The sequence below is a fragment of the Maniola jurtina genome, chromosome 7, assembly GCF_905333055.1.
Source record: "Maniola jurtina chromosome 7, ilManJurt1.1, whole genome shotgun sequence".
NCBI classification, from domain to species: Eukaryota; Metazoa; Arthropoda; class Insecta; order Lepidoptera; family Nymphalidae; genus Maniola; species Maniola jurtina.
The window spans coordinates 3,315,796-3,336,063 of NC_060035.1; the positions used below are offsets into that span (position 1 = coordinate 3,315,796).

The window sequence follows — 20,268 nt, forward strand, 5'->3', positions numbered from 1 at the left end:
TATATCAGTGGTTGGATTTATTAATATGACTTATGACATTGATAATATGTATTAAAGTAACATTTTCACGGGTAAAATTTATTGAATCTTTTTTTGGCTCTTATATTTTTTATGGAATATAATAACTTCTTAAGTTGATAATATAACAAATAGTACCTAAGTATAGATAATATTAATCAGTAATTGTTTTTGAGCTTCAGGATACAATTTTAAAACATAATCATTTATGCAAGTAAAGCAAAATGTTATGTCGAGTCTCTTCAGCTGACCAGTAAGGGCTGCATGGGACTTCAACATGTGCACTATAATTGTTTGTTATTGTTTCAAAGGTTCCTGCTTTTTTATGCGTTTCATTGTGCATAACCGAGAATAAATTTACGAATATTTTTACGAAAATTATAGTAACTAGTAATTATTAGAAGATATACCATAATATATCTAACCTTTAGATATACATACATAACTTATATTATCATCTAAGATTACCCCTTACCCCATTATAAACCAGTCAAGTATCTCGCACACGATGGGTTCTGCGCCATCGTACATGAAGAAATAACACTTTTTTTGTGATGTAAGCCTAACCACAAATTAACAGTTTTAAGATTTTTTCCTTTACTTGGTTTTTATGATAATATTGCTACCTGCTTTTCATAATGTTCTAGGTCCGTTAGGTTTTGATTCCCTTGACAAGACACCAGGTGTGATTTCACTTTTAATACGAGTACAATAGTACCTAACTAATAAGTACAGTATGTCAGATATAGTATACCTAACCTTTAGGTACATAACTTTTATCTTCTGAGATTACCCCTTACAAAAAAAAAATACACAATTAGACCACTTAAAACATACAACGGAAAATCAACTCTGTGAATAGTTTATATTGTACTACCTGTCCGTGTGAAAGCAAGCAAAACCGAGGCAGGTCACTAGTATATATGAAGTTCTAATGTTATGTTCCTTGCTTTGGAAGTAAATCACCTATTACTACCCATATTAAAGAGCAAGTATTTGTTTGTTCTTCAATCACGTCGCAATGGAGCAACGGATCAACGAACCAACGTTACACAGTTTTACAAACTTAAAATGTGCACCTCGATCCATACTTGCTGTTCTACTAGCCACACCAATAACTTTGTCATATAATATATGACATATTAAAACATAATTTGCTATTTTCTGATTTTTTCCTTTGTATACACCTAATTACCTATTACTATACCAAATTTGAAGTTTCTAAGTCACCTGGAAGTAGGTTAGGTTTTTGATGAGTGAGTGAGTGAGTGAGTGTTAAAAATGGCACTTTTCAGACCTTAATAACTTATTATCGATAAAAGATTTTTTCATGAAATTTTGGATTCTAAGCGTTTAAAGGGGTCTTAATAGATATGCAAAATTACAAATATGTAGGTTCAATAGTTTCTGAGTTATGGGGGGGTCAAAGGTAGCTCGAAATGGTTCGTGTAATATACACTTGTCAGCGTGCCGCCGTTCTTATTAGAATCGAACTTGGCGAGACACGCTGTCGCGTGTCTTGATAGTAAGTATAGGATATGATTTTGATGTGAGGGTTTTGGTCTGAGACTCCCGCAGCGACCACCTGTACTGGGAGCTAATGAATTGTAATTACTTTTGAATTTTTATTTTTCTTAAAATGACGTTTTGGGAGGGGCATTTTTAATTTGCGTTGGTTTTGATTATTAAAACTATTTTCTGGAGATTCCTGCAGATTTCTTTTGTTTTTTGACTGTTGTATTCCTTCATTTAATATTATTATTTTGTTGTATTTAAGTATAGCGTTTTTTCCTTCGTTTCTTAATTTCTTTACTTTTTCATTGAGAGTTATCCTTTCTTTTAATATTTTTTGTGGATAATCATCTTTTACATAATAAGGAGTATTATTTAAAGTGTTCTTGCATTTAATTATTTGTATCTTTTTACTTACAGTGGTAAGAGACAATATTATTGGCCTTATCTTGTCGCCCTTCTTCTTGCCTTTTCTATGAAGAGATTCTATTTCTGAAGTATTTAACTCAACTGACATTTTTTCATTGATTAGTGTCAAAACTTCCTTCGTTAAATCATGATAATCCTGTTCCTTCTCCTCGATTCCAAAAATTACCAAATTTTTTCTTCTTATATATTTTTCTATTAGGTCTATACGTTTTTCTTGTTCTTCGACTTTATTGTTTAATTCAGTATATTTTAATTCGATTTCCGAAAATTTTTGGTTTATGTTGTTGTTTATGGATTCCGTTATACTTTTTTCAAAAACGTGTAGTTCTTGTTTTTGAGTTTGCATCTCAAGCTGTATATTTTTTAGTATTTCAGTTATTTCTTCCATTTCAAATAGGTAGTACTAAAAAACATGCAATATTTATTTTAAAAACTCGACAGCACGTAGGTAACAAATAGCCGGCCGCGGCTAAGTTCTCTGACTATGATTACTGCTTTACCGACATGACGCCGAAAAAATCCGTTGTAAGATTTTAAGGTTATTGTAATTTTTATTGAAATTATCTGCGATAACCACTTTTATTTCTATTTTTATTTGTATTAAATTACTTCTACTTAGTTCTTGTATCTGTGTTATTTTGTTTTAGGCACTAATGTGACAGTTTTGTAACACTTTGCTTATTCACTTTTGCACTGTTTATTTCGTTATTGTATGGTTTTCTTGTAAAAAATTTATAAAACTTTATTTCCTTTTCATTATTTCACGTAATTTTTCACCTAATATGTCTCATATCACACTGTAACTATTTTTAATCGTACAAGTAACACAGAGATAATGTTTGCGTTGCGCACTCCAGCGCCCTCACTATCCCGAATCCGTATAGGCTATATTTTATCCCGGAAAATAGATAGGATTTTTCGTGGTAGTGAAAATTGTGGAGTAAGGCGTCGAAAAAACTGCCGTACGTTAACGATTCTCGCGAACGCTGCCTAAATGGTTAGAGATGTATGGTTGACTTCTATAGAAAAGTTGTAGAACTCAATAATGCCTACAAAAAAGTCCGCGATAGTATAAACCAAACATTTATATTTTAGCCATTATAACCACTTTTCCATAGAACACCCGTGCGAAGCCGGGGCGAGTCGCTAGTAACAAGATAAAGTTGAAAACTAAAACCCGACTGCGATTGTCTGTCTTGTTGCATTTTAAGTTGCGAGGGTGCTATTCTAGCACCTTGACATCCAAATGTCCATCGATGAACTTTGCGAAGAACTTGTTGAAACTTTAATAGATTGACGAGGTATTTACTATAATACAATGTATGATGTAGTGATGTTGAGAATTTTTTGTTTTAAATAATAAAGTTATTAAGTTTTTGCCGTTTGATTTTAAAACGAGTTCCTTCAAACATATCTTGAATAAACTCGTGTTTACGTTTGTAAATTCACTTTGTGGACATAAATATTTAAGGAAAACACTTCAATTTCTCAAAGTGATGTAGTTTTAGGTATCATATTTTGTGGATAAGAACTGAAAGTCATAAAACGTTGAGTAGATGTCCCCATATCTTATAAGTTATACTATTTTACTTTGTTAGAAAGATATTCGAAAGTCGGTCTAGACTTTACTGTTATTTACACTGACTTGCACCATCAGTAATAACACACTTCTGCTAAAAGTCTGCATCTTATGGTCTTTATAATTATTTAAATGAGATTTTCAGCTATTATTAAATACGGACCTCACTTACCATATTAGTGATATCTCGTAAAATGGCTTCGACTTTATTATGATCTGGCAACGCACTCAAAATTTAACTTTACTGCCTATGACTAGCTTTTTGGTTGCTAATTATGAGGCCCTGAGATCGAGCTCCGGGTAGGGATAAAAATTATTGGCTTTATAAAGAAATTCAGCAGCGTGCACTTCAGTTTGCGTAGTTGCCTTATCCAGGTTAAGATTGCCTGCAGTGGGCGAAATCCGGACAGGAAAATATTATTAAAATATGTATGTATGCATGTATGCCCCGCGATGCAAGCTATCTCTGTACCAACGTCAAAATCGGAGGGGTCGTGAAAAACTAGCAGACCTACAAACAGACAAACTTTCGCATTTATAATATTAGTATGAAATTATGGATTAGCATTTTATTTTAATGGACGAAAATGAAGATAAATAGTAAAATATAACATCCTAATAAAATACGAAACTGTTCGCAACAGTGCTCCGAACATTGATAAGAGATAAGCGTCTCTTATCGCATCTGCGTCAGATGCAACGTGTTGTATCACCCATCTTTGCGAGATAACGTCTCTAAATCTGCTTTTGAGGTTTTATCGAAGCATGAATAAGAGCTAAATCAAACAACACGATATGAAAATATATCTTCTCTCGTCTCAACCAATAAACGTCCGGCGTCGTTTTTTCCCTCCACTTTTAATACAGGTTCCTTTAGGTCAACAGTGAATGTGCATCTTGAAAAGAGCAACCGCCGAGTTTCTTGCTGGTTCTTCTCGGTAGGAACGGCATTCCGAACCAGTGGTAGATTATTTTGACGATACAAAAGCACTTGTAAAAGTTTAATTGAATAAAAACATTTTGAATTTGAATTTGAATCTTCCAAGCCAACGCGCTCTATCTTAAGCCGCATCATAACTTGCCAACAGGTCTGATTGCAACCAAGCGCTAGTCCATAAATTAAAAAAAAAAACTGCTGACCCATTGCTGACCTCTGCTTAGCAAGCTCTCTTGTAGAGATTTCCACATCGATTTTGTACCACTTGTATTAATTCAGCGGTTCCCTGCGACTCATTTGATGTCGTCTGTCCACTGAGCAGGGAATATTCCTTTATCTTAGCGTCTGTCCATCTATGTACGGGTTACCACAATGACCTTCTAAAGAAGGTCATTGGGTTACCAAACCAATTGCACTTTTCGCGAAGCTAGCTCGTAATGTTAGGTCTGCTCGCAAAACATGTAGTCCAATTTGAAGTTAAGTACTAACTCCAAGGCGGTTTATTAGCCCCCGACCCAAAAAGAGGGGTGTTATAAGTTTGACGTGTGTATCTGTGTATCTATCTGTGGCATCTTAGCTCCTAAACTAATTAACCGATTCTAATTTAGTTTTTTTTATAATAATATTAACATAATATTCACAAAGGTGTGTGAAGTCTGCCAATGCGGGCAGGGCCAGCTACTATGACCCTTCATTCTGAGAGGAGACCCGTGCTCAGTGGTGGGCCGGCGATGGTTTGATCATGATGATGATGACCATTCGGTTTGAAGATCCTTTTGGGTTAATAGTGTTATTATGTCAGAACTCTGCTTGAAGTTGCCAATCCAGTTATTAACGGAACCTTGGTGAAGTACCACTTTACCTTTCGGCTCATGATTTCTTTAGTAGCCTTAAAATTAAAACCTGTTACCATCCTTTTAAAAAGGTTAAAAGCATACTGCATAGTTAACATTATTTTAATGTTAACGCTAACATTTTTAAAACATATTCTGTGAAGTATTGCGCTTTTGCCTTGCTGCTTGCAAGGCAAAAGTCGTCGCGTTGACTTAGTCAATTTTACAAAAATATAGTTTTTTTTAACTGCTTAGTACTTGTAAGTTAATCTTTTCGGTCGCGGCTAGTCATGATACTATTCTAATGGCAAAGCTCTCTCTAAAGTTCTAGAGTTTTGTTACGGTGATCCATGGAAACATGGAAAGAGCTTATATAGAAAACCACCTATATATAGCCCTATAAGGTTGGATCGTAGTCAAGTAAAAAACTTAACGTAAATATACGTGGGATCATTTCATAACGTGAAGGTATGCTATCCAATTTTTCTTCTGAATTTTTTACAGAAACCGAATATTTTAACAGAAATCTGGAAGGTTTTCCAGATTTCTGTTAAAATATTCGGTTTCAAAGTTACGCGGTCTTAAAAATTTTCATACAAATCTTTAAGCCCCTGTAATTTTAAAACTACATATTTTTAGAAAAATCTAAAACACCACAGACACAGATATTAGTTTCTAGAATATGTCTGCAAAATTTCATGGACTTTGGTTGCTTAATATTCAAATGAAACTGGAACTACGATTGTATGAAACGAGTGACGGAGAGAGCCCTGTTAAATACAGTAGCCCGGTATTGTACGATACGCAATCACACGCCTCATATTCAGATTGAACTACTTGTTTTGTAGTTTTGAATATGTAATGATCCAACAATTTTTCCGTAATATTCTAATACAGGCACAGTTCTCTAGGTTACTAATAAAAAGGTCAGTTTTATCTGTTAGTAGCTAGTAATCGCATTTATATGAAGTTCAATATATGCGGGCTTTTTCCTTCGAACAATTTTATTAAAATGGGATCCGTATGTACACGTAGAGATTAGCTCGACGTTGAGCCTATCTCATAAGAAACTGAACAAAAGGTTGAATCTAACAATACCCGATTTATTATGCTACGTTTCATGTAAGATTAAACCCGGGTACGGATTTATTATTGAACGATTTTATTACCATGTTATACAGATAGCATACCTTCACGGTATGAGAGGATCCCACGTATATTTACGTTAAATTTTTTACTTGACTGTGATCTAACCTTATAGGGCTATAGGTAGTTTTCTATACAAGCTTTGTCCTTATCGGTTCCCATGGAGCACCGTAACAAAACTCTAGAACTTTAGAGAAAGCTTTGCCATTAGAATAGTATCGTTACTAGCCGCGACCGAAAAGACCAACTTACAAGTACTAAGCAGTTCAAAAAAAACTATATTTTTGTAAAATTGACTAAGTCAACGCGACGAGTTGCTTGCAAGGCAAAAGCGCAATACTTCACAGAATATGTTTTAAAAATGTTAGCGTTAACATTAAAATAATGTTAACTATGCAGTATGCTTTTAACCTTTTTAAAAGGATGGTAACAGGTTTTAATTTTAAGGCTACTAAAGAAATCATGAGCCGAAAGGTAAAGTGGTACTTCACCAAGGTTCCGTTAATAACTGGATTGGCAACTTCAAGCAGAGTTCTGACATAATAACACTATTAACCCAAAAGGATCTTCAAACCGAATGGTCATCATCATCATGATCAAACCATCGCCGGCCCACCACTGAGCACGGGTCTCCTCTCAGAATGAAGGGTCATAGTAGCTGGCCCTGCCCGCATTGGCAGACTTCACACACCTTTGTGAATATTATGGAGAACGCTCAGGCACGCAGGTTTCCTCGCCACGTTATTTTCCCCGAACTCATTTATCAAAGGCAAATCAATTTTCAAGCATCTGCAAGTCCATCCATACCTCAAAAAAGCGATCAAGTGCGAGTCAGATTCACACACGAAGGGTTCCGTACCATTGTACAAGATATATATACCTACCTAACACATTTATGTGCAACACTGCAATTTAATGAAGGACGGCGCTATATATGTGATGTAGTAAATAAATTATTTCCTCGTGAACATATTTAAATTATTTTTTTGTGAAGTATCCACAAGTTCACAGTTTTCGGTTTTTTTTTTCACTTGTGCTATAAGACCTACCTACCTGCCAAATTCCATAATTCTAGATCAACGGGAAGATTACCCTATAGGTTTTGATTCCCTTTTCTTGACAGACAAGACAAACAGACAGACAACGAAGTGACCCTATAAAGATTCCTTTTTTCCGTTTCAAGTACGGAACTCTAAAAAGGTAGCGTATTGTTATCACAACTAGGTAAGTATATTATTAACAAAAGCATAACGTTAGTGATATAAAAATTTCAACACAGCTGATGTCTGGGTCAATGACACCACAGACTTTCAATTCTATATAGATACGGGCGCTTAAAAAAGTAACACACTTTTCAGTTTGCTTATCGTCTGCTGAGTTCGCTGAGTCAATGCGAATATTTATGCCAAATTTTATTTATCGAAAACTCTTTTTAAATCTTTTTTAGGGTTCCGTACCCGAAGAATGCCAACGAGCCTCCGCTGTTAGTCTGTCTGTCAGCAGGTCGTATCTCGTGATCCGTAATAGATATACCTAGATGGTATATTTTACTTCTTTGTTCTTTGTTTTTCTTTGTTCTTTGTTTTAGTAATTTAGATTTTAGTTTTTAATTTAATTTAATTATTCTTGATGTGTGTTTAGAAATAACTTAATGTTTACATAATAAATCTTACATAATTTTCCTTCTGTTAGGTTACTTCTGTTGCCGCTATAACAAGCAATAAAAAAAAAATTAAAAATGGCCGCCATGAACATTAAAAAAATTAAAAAGTATTATTTCCCTAAGATGTTACGGAACCCTACGTGTGCGTGTCCGACTCGCATTTGACCAGTGTTTTTAGAATTACCTATTCAAACCTTAAAAAATTTAAAGAATTACAATTCTATCCTATTTATTCCTGAATTGAAATGAGCTGATACTTGCGTCTTTATCAGTGCTGATTTAGGTTTAACAAATTAAAGGTGCCCACGCACTTGAACTGAACTGCAGCTGAACTGCGCGTCGCGGTCAGCGCCCCGCACGATATTCTCTCCAGCCGCGGCGCGGCTTAGTGGGCACCTTAAGTGGGAACTCTTTGATTTTTCGGAATAAAAAGAAATAAAAAGTGATGCAAAAATTACGTTAATCCGTTGCTCCGTGGCGGCAAAATTGAAGAATAAACAAACACCCTTTCACATTCATAATATTGGGTAGAGATTAATAAAAATCACACACAGATCAGATCACACATTAAAAAATAAAATACAAAGTTTACAGTGCAATGAACGCATAAAATATGTACGTAAATTTAAAATTACTATTCCTGTTATTATCAGACTATTCAGGCAAATTTATATCTGTAAGTAAGTAGGTACTTGTAGTTTGTTTTATGTTGCTAAGTGCTATAATGCATGAATGTTTCAAAAACTAAAATGAATACTTAAAATATTATAACAATATATAATTATGATTTATTATGATGTAATTATAATTATGCGAATCGCAAATGATATATTTTAAGGCAATTAAAGCGTGTCATGAGATAAAACACGTCTCAAAGACAAATGAACTCAATTCCTATAAATACAAAGTTATAAACAAATTAGAATGCCGAGAAATGAATAAAACGTGATATTATAAAGTTGAATCACTTATCATACGTAGATGTTATAATATTATGTACATTATGCAAAGTTAAATTGCTGAAGGAAGTCGGTTAATGAAGTTTTACTTTCATTGTACTACCTCTGATACTACGGGACTAGAATCTCAACTATGTCGGTACTTTGTGTGAACTTGATCGGAAAGTTTATTAGGTAACTGGGATAGAGTTGAGGATATCTTATCAAGAACAATCAAACTATCGTCACTGTATCTTTCACACTAGAAACTATTCCCAATCGATGACAGAGTTTAACAAAGAACTAGGTATTTTATTGCTTTTATTTTTCAAAAACTTACAGGAGTGTGTACGTATCGCGTTTAGAAAACTTTGCACCACAGGCTCTGCGCTTGCCCTCGCCAGATATGCGCCCGCGCTTATTATTTATTGCCTCAAATCTTAATAGCTCACGCAATACTTCTATCATATACCTACCTACGTTAATAGACAAGCTTATGCAGTTTCCCAAAACCAGTGAACGACAAAGTTTAGAAATATCCCGTACGCTCCATTAAAGCGTAAAGAAATCTCTGCCGAGGTGCGTGGTGCATATAATCTACCGCAGGCGTCTTCAATTTAATAGTAGCTCCGTTACTGTCACTTTGTAGGCCAATTACGGCGCAGTCAGTATCACACGACACACAATACGAGCCAATCATGAACCAATCATGAATGTATTGTGGTTTACGCTAATTTAAATTGGTATAAGTTACGTGTTTAACAAACGTAAGTTTGTGGCCTCTAGTTTTGAATGACAGTTGTTAGAAACGCGCCGTCTATACTTTGTGGTTCACTGCAATCATCACAAATCAGTATTTTGAAAAATTAATAAATAATGTATTTATAACTCTGAGCTCTAAAGCTAATAGCTAAGATATCAGTATGATTTTCAGATATCAAATCTTTTTAGTCGAGGTTATGAAGGTGTACGCCTGACTGCAATCGTCATCCATAATAATATGTGATCCTACATAATAAAAAAAAATAAGTCACTATCTACCTAAAAGCAGTTAGTTGTACCATGGTTGTACCTATTCGCAAAATGTATTTTTAATTCTCTTCGAAGTTCAATTGCATAGAGAAGTCGAATAAGAGGTATCCGAAAGTAGGGTAACTAACATACGAGTACGTGTTCCTTCTTTTTTGCTTGTATCTGCCATTTATTTGTACAGTTTCAAACGTGCTTTGTTTCAGTGTAAACGGATTTAACCAGCTTAAACTAAATAAACTTGGAAAACCAACTTGTTTTAACCTACACTTCTTAACTTCATTCGCTTTCACGCAAAATATCCGTCACATATGCATCCATTTTTTTTTGTACAATTTTTAGACTTCAGTTTCAAAAACATAATAACAACCATCCTTTTCGAAAAATTCGACCTTATTCCTTGTCTACTTTATAATGAAAAGCTCTGTACCAACTGTCTAGATCTAAGGTCTAGTACTAGCTTATGCCCGCGACTTTGTCCGCGTGGACTACACAAACTTCAAACCCCTGATTTTCCCTCTTAGGGGTTAAATTTTCAAAATCTATTGTTAGCAAATATCTACGTCATTTTAGCTATCTGTATGCCAAATTTCAACCTGATCCGTCCAGTAGTTTGAGCTGTGCGTTTTTAGATCATCAGTCAGTCAGTCAGCTTTTTCTTTTTATATAATACATTCCTCTATTTGCATAGACACATTCGCAGTTCTTAGATATCTAATACGTTGCCAGAGGCTTTCAAAGACAGCATCTTCTCGCACGTAGCGTTTGAATTTAGTGCTCAATAAAAGTGTTCAGTGTTCACTTTTCATCCATTCACCGCTCTAACAGAAACATACTTAGGCCACTTTTCACTTTGTACTATAAATTAGATTCAGGTACGTGTGCTTTTGAATATAAAATTGGATATTCTTGCCAAGAAAATATAAGATAAGGAGGTGTATTACTTGCTATAAGACTTAAAAGGTGTTTTAAACTAAAGGCTCGCGCACATAAGGGCAGGCCGCGCGGCAACGAAACGCATCGCATTGCAAATGGTATCTTCCTGGGTAACTTTCATAAATAAACGTATGAATTATCACTCACTACCAGCGAGCCGCCCGCAAAATTCCCGCGACTTCGTTCGCATGCGTTTAGGTTTTTAAAGATCAGTTTAGAATTTCTTAATAGCATTTCCTAGTAACCTGGGAGTACTCAAGGAATACTTCTGCCATATTCAAATCTCTGGGTCCATGGTCTATAGGCTGTGCGTTGTCTGTCAGTCGATCAATTGTTTTATACGTGTCGTCATCGTCATTATCAACCGATAGTCCACAACTGGACATAGGTCTCTTGTAGGGGCTTCCACACCCCACGCCGCGGCCTCGCGCCGCCTGAATCCAGCGGCTCCATAACTGCGACTCGTTTGATTTCGCCTGTCTACCTGAAGGGGGTTTTAGACGCTTCGCCTTCTGGTGCGAGGTTACCATTCTAACACTTTAGAATCCCAACGAGTCGGTTTTTCGAACTATGTGTGTTTGATACGTATAGTTACCTAAACTTTTGTATTATGTACTATTTTTAGTGTAAGACCTAGCGTAAACACCAATGTCGACATATTCGTGACTTGTTGATTGTATTGACTTTGTAATATAAAAGCCTTGCGCAGATCACGACTATGCTAAACGCTGGAAAAACAACACTTTCAGTCAATATGTTATTGGCATATACATAGTCTAACTTCAAACATAAAGGAGATCATTCTAGCTCCATACATTTTTGGGCCTTTTCTGAAAGTGCCGGCCAACGAAAAAAAATGGTACGGATCGTTAGAACTAGCCATTTGGAGTAATAGTTAATATGGCAGAAAAGTTGTAGGATTGCTCTGAACCAAGTTATACAAGGTCAAAGATTCGTCATTTTCATACATTTTATTGATTTCTAAAAGTGCTGGGAAACATAAAATAATGTTAGATATTGCTAGAAATAATGATTTGAAGCAATTTTCATTATGACCCGAAGACTGTGGGGCCATTATATGTCGTGTTATACAAGTTATATAAAAAATTAATATACTGTGTTTAATTAATTGCAACCGATTTTATGATTTTGTTACTGTTCTGATTGTTTTATACGAATTTGAATACACGTACAATTATTTTGACTCCCACAAAGTGCTGGATCAGCTGCAACGTGGACAAAATTCGTTTATACATACCTGGATTGTATGCGGCCTTGTAATACTAGGTGATCTCATCCAGCCATCTCCCAAACTTCTGCCACTGGGAATTGGGATATCTCCGGCGAGCTCTGTGATGAATGCACCATTTGGTTATACGTACTGTTGACCATAGTAACTACGGGCTTGCTTCAGTCGATAGCTGCCCAAAGCAACCTGCGTCAATTCTTCTGTGAATCTAGGAAAGTCATTGAACGGAGGATGTTGGCTTCCATAGCCTGGAAATGAGCTCTCCTTATATTATAATTACATATTGTTTGTGATAACAAGTTCTGCTGAACTATTTTGCTCACTGGCCATTCATGGATTACGTCAAGAAAATCACGTGCATGCACGTTGTTGTCTATCAGAACATGATAGCCGTTCAGCAATGCTGACAAAATCCTGAAATAATCGATCATCCTGAATAACCCTGAGTAAACAAAAATCTCTTCTAAAGCGATCGTTAATCATTTACATTATCCAGCAGCAAATGGTAAAAAGTCTACATTTATTGGCTTCGTCAGTAGTTAGCTGGGTTTTTACTGATGTTTTGTTACTGGCATTTGTGCCACATAACCGCACACCTCAAGAAAGAAAGATTACCTCAAGATTGTTTAGGGTATCTCTAAAACCATTGACTAAGTTAAAAATCCAGTAAAAATCTTCTATATTATTTAAGGTATCATTTAAAATCTAGGCATTGTAAGTTGCTGCAGCGTGTAGATTATTGTTCCATCGCAACAAATATAAAGGCTTTTAATGGTTTCGGAATTTGTGGTTAGGGTATGATTTTCACTGAAAAAAGTAATTAGTGTTTATCTGAAGATATATGTACATGCCTGTATCTGTCTGTACATGACCTTTATAGATAGCCTTTCTTTCTTGAGGCATGCGGTTATGTGACACAAATGCTAGAAACAAAACATTTAAATGAAACCCAGCTAATTACTGACCAAACCAATAAATCTAAGCTTGTTACCAATTGCCGCTGGATGGTGGAAGTGATGAACAATTGCTTTAAAAGAGATTTTCGTTTGCTCAGGATTGATCAGAGTGACCGGGCATTAAGTAACGTGATAGATTATTACAGGATTGCGGTAACATCGCTAAACAGCTATCATGTTCTGATAGACAATAACGTGTACTAAAGACGTGATTTCCTTAACAAAATCCATGAACTGGTCAATGCGCAAAACAGTTTAGCAGAATTTGTTATCACATACAATAATTATAATAGAAGAAGAGCTCATTTCCAGGCTATGGAAGCCGACATCCTCCGTTCAATGACTTTCCTAGATTCACAGAAGAATCGACGCAGGTTGCTTTGGGCAGCTATCAACTGAAGCAAGCCCGTAGTTACTATGGTGAACAGTACTTATAACCAAATGGTGCATTCATCACAGAGCTCGCCGGAGATATCCCAGTGGCAGAAGTTTGGGAGATGGCTGGATGAGATCACCTAGTATTACAAGGCCGCATACAATCCAGGTATGTATAAACGAATTTTGTCCACATTGCAGCTGATCCAGCACTTCGTGGGAGTCAAAATAATTGTACGTGTATTCAAATTCGTATAAAACAATAAGAACAGTAACAAAATCATAAAATCGGTTACAATTAATTATACAATGTATATTAATTTTTTGTATAACTTGTATAACACGACATATAATGGCCCCACAGCCTTCGGGTCATAATGAAAATTGCTTCAAATCATTAGTTCTAGCAATATCTAACATTATTTTATGTTTCCCAGCACTTTTAGAAATCAATAAAATGTATGAAAATGACGAATCTTCGACCTTGTATAACTTGGTTCAGAGCAATCCTACAACTTTTCTGCCATATTAACTATTACTCCAAATGGCTAGTTCTAACGATCCGTACCATTTTTTTTCGTTGGCCGGCACTTTCAGAAAAGGCCCAAAAATAATGATCTCCTTTAAATAACATATCCAAGGTCCTAGGTAATATTGATTTCACAAACTACATGTGTACGTAACCAATTAATCTCGACACGGCCTACTTTTTAAGGTCAGCTTAAACAGTTCTTATTAATATTAATCTCTTATCGAAATAGTTGTTACAAAGAGACCTCTAATGGTCCAAACGCATTTGTCCTGCACTGCACTGCGCGACGCGACGCGGCGGCGCCTTGCACGATAAAGAAAAAGATTCCGACGAATTGAGAACTTCATTCTTTTTTTGAAGTCGGTTAAAAACTCATAATATTATAAACTACTAGCAAACCCGGCGAACTCCGTTTCGCCACTTGGTTTGTAGTACATGCTATGAAAAAAGATTTTCACGCTTTTCTGTTGAAATTTTTCCTGAATTTTCTTTGCTATAAACCACACGGAGCCCGAGACCTTTCCAACGAATGCAAAACCGTGGAAATCGGTTCGTGCGTTATGGAGTTATAGCGTCAGGAAGGAAAACCCGACTTATTTTTATATAGTAGATATTTGCCGCGCCGCGTCGCGTCGCGCAGCGCAGCATAAGCTTGTGCGTTTGGACCTTAAAGGTCCAATGCGTACTGACCAGGAACATTTACATGTAATGTAAGAATTTGGAATTCGACTTTGAGCATTACATAACAATAATGCAGTACCTAGTATCTACTAATTGAAGGAATATTCGCTTTTGTAACACGCACATGTTCGAATTTGTATCATTATTCATTACAAAAGCGCGCAATGCAATGCTCGGTTTGACTGTCACCGATGTAACGCTCGAATTCGAGCTGTAACATTACAAACGAATGCTCCTGTCTCCTGTTTAGTACGCACCCTATATTTTCAACAGTTATCATCAGCGTCTTCAACCCATCGGTAGACTTCGCACATCATTGAGAACATTATGGAGAACTCTCAAGCATGCAGATTTCCTCACGATGTTTTCTTTCACCGATAAAGCTAGGGATATTTTATCACTACGTCCTATCATTTAAAGTCCCCCGTGGTTGTTCAGGCTAATCTCACATACTACTATACGGATTTTCATACGGTGTTCATCAATATAAAGAAAATGTATCTCAGAAGGAAGTAGGCTTTTTAGGCTTATAAAATTTGTGACCATTTTGCGAAAATAAGTTATCGGTATGATCATTGATCATAATAATTGTGAGTTAATTCGGAAAAAAATCGTGACCCGGGCCGCTAGTAACCACAGAGTAAAAGCACAAAGATAGGTAGAGAATTGTAGTAATGTGAGAAAAAAATCGTCACCGACGCGAAGCCGGAGCGAGTCGCTAGTGACTGTAGAGTATAAAGGTAGGATTATGATAGTAAAAACTGTCGTGCTAAAGGAGCTGATTTCCGCACTTCGATAGAGACAAAAACGAGATAAGTCTCAAGAGTCATGTAAAAAACAACAACAAGCCTTGTGAATCGCTTACGAATCGAATTCGGCCGACCTTAACACGGTTGTGAATTTGCGCGATCACAATTCAATAAATGATCGCTGATGCGGGTGATTAAATTTGACGGTTCATGGAACACTCCCGACGTGTCCTTTACAAAGGTACCTAGTAAGATTTTATTACGGGTTCTTTCAAACATGCGGGTCCAATACCGTTAATTTTTGTTGGAATAGGAACTGTATCTTTTGTTCGGTGGATATTTTTTTAAATAAAAAAAATAGCGAGTTTAGCGCTATTTTTTATTATACGTTTTTACGGCTAAACCGCTGAACCGATTTTAACGAAATTTGGTAGTTCGCTTACATCCCGGGGACGGACATGGGCTACTTTTTATCGCGGAAAATCGAAGAGTTCCTACGGGATTCCTAAGGATCTATCCGTTTAACCGATTTGCTGTGATGCATTCAGAGCGACCATAATAAAAATGGTGACTAGGAATTCCAATTTGAAAAATCAATTACTTACCAATCCATATTATAATTGCGAAAGTGTGTTTGTTTGTTACTTTATTGGTTTATCCTTCAATCATGTCGCAACGGGGCAACGGATCGACGAAATTTTTGCCGTGTTCTAGTTAAAGACCTGAAGAGTAACATAGACTACTTTTTATCCGAAAAAGAGGTCCCACGGGATTTTTAAAAAACTAAACCCACGCGGGCTTTGTTCAGACATCAGCTAGTCTAAAATCCATGTCCAATTAAAATTGTAGAGTACTTATAAGCTTTAATGAATCACAAAACAAAATACAAGAGCCTTTTCTCGCTTGAAATCGATTGAGGTCGGATTTGATTTCAGATCAATTAGAGTCGTTAATAACCCAACTAATCGTTTAACGACACCGTTCAGCTATTTTTATACCTTTAGTACTTAATTCATTAATTCCTTTAGACAATGTTGTAACACCGATTTTGGTTAAAATGAGGTTACAGTAATGATACTTATATTTTTGGGGTTCTGTACCTAAAAAGGAAAAAATTAATTATAGATCATCATTTGGTTTTCTGTCTGTCTGTCCGACGTGTCTGTCGGACCTGTTCTCGCTTGAAATCAATCGAGATACGATTAATTGATGAGAGACCAATTAGAGTTGTCACCCGTATTTTTAATACCCGTAGTACTTTACTCATTAAGTTCTTTAGACAATGTTGTAACACCGATTTTGGTTAAAATGAGGTTAAGGTAATGATACCTATATTTTTTGAGTTTTGTACAGAGCGGGTCAAAGTGGGGTCAACCATTAAGTGCGTGTTCAAGGAGAGCTTTCATAACACGTTTTTATGTCTTTTTATAACGAGGCCTTTACCTCGTGTGACATCTTTTATGTATAAATAAGGTAAAGATTGTACGATATCTTTTGGGATATTGTACAGGTAGATAAATAAATAGTGACGTACGCATTTCAAACAGAAATTTCCGTCAAGTGTGGCGTAGGCCTAAAGGTGAAAAGTCTCTCATCTGAGTATCTAAAGGCTCGAATTCACGATCGGCGGCAAGCGGCAGTGACTGACGATAGTGAGAAGCGACCGTATCGCCGACTGCAAGCGACTCTACTGGTTCCTATACGCTTTCTATGACTTTGTATGAAAAAGTATTCCGATAAGGTATGGCAACACTGGTCGCCACACCACCACAACACACCGTTATAGTGACGCTATCATCAGAGCGACAAAACGTATACGTAGACCACTGAAGCTCTGTCGACATCCTATCTCACATAACGTGTCAAAGCAACTTGAACTGATTCAAGAAATGGCTGTGCCTGTTGCTAATTCAAACTGAACATAGCGACAGGCGACAACAGGCGACCCTGTCGCGGCAAGTGTCGTCTGTCGCTGTCGCCAGTCGCTACCACTTGCCACCTGTGTCGGCAGTCACATTTAAAAAAATAAAAATTAGGTAGATACTTCACAGAATTTAGGTACTACGTATTATTTGCTTCCTAGATCACACATCAGTCAAGGTGACTGTCAACTGAGCGACGCGACGCTCACGGCTAACAATCATCATATTAAAATCATTTTCAAATAAATAATTATGTATATCTAGGCAACGTCCATCTTGACAGCTTGACATTTGTCAATTGACACTTGAATATTATGAACCTAAGGGTTATCTAACCTTCTTTTCTACAATAAAACTAGAAAATGGCTGATAACTTTTAAACGGCTGAACCAATTTTTTTGGATTATAGCTAAGAACACTCTCGATCAAGCCACCTTTCAAACAAAAAAAAGTAAATTAAAATCGGTTCATTCGTTTAGGCGCTACGATGCCACAGACAGATACACAGATACACAGATACACACGTCAAACTTATAACACCCCTCTTTTTGGGTCGGGGGTTAAAAACGATTTATTTTCCTCGAAGATGCGATAGGTAGGTCACCACCTACATACCTATCGATTGCAAGGCGCAAACAATCCACAAGAGTCCTAAGTCTTGACGACATTCGCAAAGAATTGAATAGTAACTTTTCTTATTCAAATAGGTATGATTTTCTGAAACGCTTTTGAATTTTTCATGTTATCGGTTATACAATCAAGGTTCTCCAATTTACCTGTGCTGATAAAACGGAGCATACAGTAAGATATTATGTTCTTGCTTGTGTGACTACTTATCTTTATTCTAGATTTGGCCCTCGATACCGTAATACTCTTTGTTGATAATCGTGCCCCTTTTCCATTAAATGGATTCATGAAATGGTAGGGAGTTTTCTTGGGTTAATAATGCAGTGGGCTCCCAATCTTTCCATATCCTAACACGATAGTAAAAATAAAATTCTAATCAACTAAACTTCGGTATGGTCATACTAACGTATCGTAGCGTAGCTTCATTAAAATCAAATTCATAAAGCATTTCAGCGCAGTCTGTACAAATGATCTCGTTTCGACCTCAAAGCTCGTTGTGACCGCAGTTAAAATAAAACGAGGTGAAGGCAACCATAATTAAGTTTTTATTGCATAAAGCTATAATATTCAATTCGATTCAACGACACACATGCAGCTGCTGCATTAAGATCTGATAGTAGGTAGGAATTCATTTTATATCTGGAACGTTTTCATTGCCATATAATATTATGAAAGAGAACCCACTGTTAGAATAAACTCCACTACTTGTTGAAGACTAAGGAATTTTGATCATCGTCACCATGGTCAACCTGTCGCCCCGGCTCACTACTGAACACGAGTTTCCTCTCAGAATGAGAAGGGTTTGGCCATACGCTGACCAAGTGCGGATTGGTAGACTTCACACACCTTTGAGAAAGTCACGGTGAACTCTCAGGTATGCTATCACAGCTTTAGAAGGAAATTTTAACGGAATATAATACCAGAAGCGAAAAGATCTTGAAGAATTTTTTGTACGTACGAAAGATTTCACACAAATATCCTGAAAATTTCTCTCGAGATTTTCTTTTGGTGTACTTCACTCGCGACACTGAATTTACGGACTGAATTTCTGTAATTTAATTTTTAAAGGACCGAATTCCACTTGAAGAGGACAAGACCGTTGATTAACATGTATTCTTTGCGAACAAGATTTATTTAGGTAAATATCTCAAAGACAGATTTATTTTTCTGTTGACCCGTTCTGAAGGATTCTAGTGGATCGATTTGAATGAAGTTGAAGCAATATACTTACATACTTTTAAAGGGTTGTCTCTAAGCTAAATCCAAAAAACCTTATACCCAGAATGTTGAAGAATGAAGAAGAATGGGAAAGGCATGCTAAGCTAATCAAACATACAATAAAAACGAGAGAAGATGATGAATGGGAGAGGCAAAACCCCATGCCCTAGAAAACAGCTGCCTTCCTGATGCAATGCTTCGTGCAATTCCGGGAAGCCGTGAGCGGAGATATCGAAGAGTGGAGGAGGTTTTTAGTCCGTAGGTCACTGCGCAACATCTGCAGTGGAGTCGGGCATGCCAGACGGTATCCATGAGGATTTTCCTCCTCCCAATAAAATAAAAAAAATAAAAAAGGGTTGTCTCACTCGAGAGAGTGGCATTTGCATTGATTGAATCCAGTGATCTCCACTTTCATGATCTCAATGTCTTTTGTTTAATTTATAGACTTGGCTGCAATCAGACTTGCTGGCAAGAGATGATGTAGCCTAATATGGAGCAATACATATTAAAAACTAGCTCGCGACTTTATCCGCGTGGAATACATAGATTTCAACCCCTATTTCACTCCCTTAGGGGTTGAATTTTCAAAATCCTTTCTCAGCGGATGTCTACATCATAATAACTACCTGCATGCTGAATCCAACCCTACCCGAGGTGAGATTGCAGTCAATGGCTAACTTGTATCTGAATAAAAAAAATCAAAAGAGAAAAAAACGGCTATTGAAGTCGATTTTATTTTCCTTTTGAATTTTTTTTATTTCACAACTTTTAGTGGCCCCACTGTACTATTATATGTATAATATGCTATGCCCAGTAGTACATAAAAAATAAAATAAAATAATAAGATTCCGACGAATTCAGAACCTCCTCCTTTTTTTGAAGTCGGTTAAAAAAAAGATAATATTTCGCTGTTCTATTCGTACATTACATTAGACCCTA

At 36.3% G+C, this 20,268-nt stretch overlaps 2 protein-coding genes and 1 long non-coding RNA gene across 3 annotated transcripts in view; 2 read left to right on the forward strand and 1 right to left on the reverse strand.

The window, feature by feature from the left end:
- Positions 1-20,268, reverse strand: part of LOC123866872 (calcium uniporter protein, mitochondrial) — a 199,945-nt gene that overhangs the window by 149,588 nt on the left and 30,089 nt on the right. The window lies entirely within an intron of this gene.
- The window catches only part of LOC123866844 (protein javelin), a 151,803-nt gene that overhangs the window by 108,280 nt on the left and 23,255 nt on the right, over positions 1-20,268 (forward strand). The gene's annotated exons all lie outside the window — the stretch shown is intronic.
- Positions 1,789-19,962, forward strand: LOC123866886. Its single transcript, XR_006796272.1, has 3 exons — positions 1,789-1,801; positions 7,655-7,659; positions 19,774-19,962. It is a non-coding gene; the product is annotated as an uncharacterized LOC123866886 (long non-coding RNA).